This window comes from Corvus brachyrhynchos, unplaced genomic scaffold (assembly GCF_000691975.1).
Source record: "Corvus brachyrhynchos isolate BGI_N302 unplaced genomic scaffold, ASM69197v1 scaffold230, whole genome shotgun sequence".
Lineage (NCBI taxonomy): Eukaryota > Metazoa > Chordata > Aves > Passeriformes > Corvidae > Corvus > Corvus brachyrhynchos.
In genome coordinates this window covers 1,066,093-1,066,441 of record NW_008235744.1, presented here as the reverse complement: position 1 = coordinate 1,066,441, position 349 = coordinate 1,066,093, and positions in this window count along the sequence as shown.

The following is a 349-nucleotide window of genomic DNA, read 5'->3' as shown; positions in this document are numbered from 1 at the left end:
CGGGGGTAGGTAGTTCCGGTCCCGGTGCCGCGGACACGTGGGGGTCGGTCTCATGGGCCAGGCAGCTAGCGAGCAGGGACACAGCCTCAAGCTGTGCCAGGGGAGGTTCAGGTTGAACATCAGGAGGCATTTGTTCACAAAAAGGGTGATGAAACGTTGGAATGGGCTGCCCAGGGAGGTGGTGGAGTCACCATCCTTGGAGGTGTTTAAGAAAGACTGGATGTGGCACTTCCTGCCGTGGTCTAGTTGACAAGGTGGTGTTCGGTCACAGGCTGGACTCCATGATCTCAGCGGTCGTTTCCAGCCCCACTGATTCCGTGATTCTGAGGCGGGGGGGGACCGGAGGCGG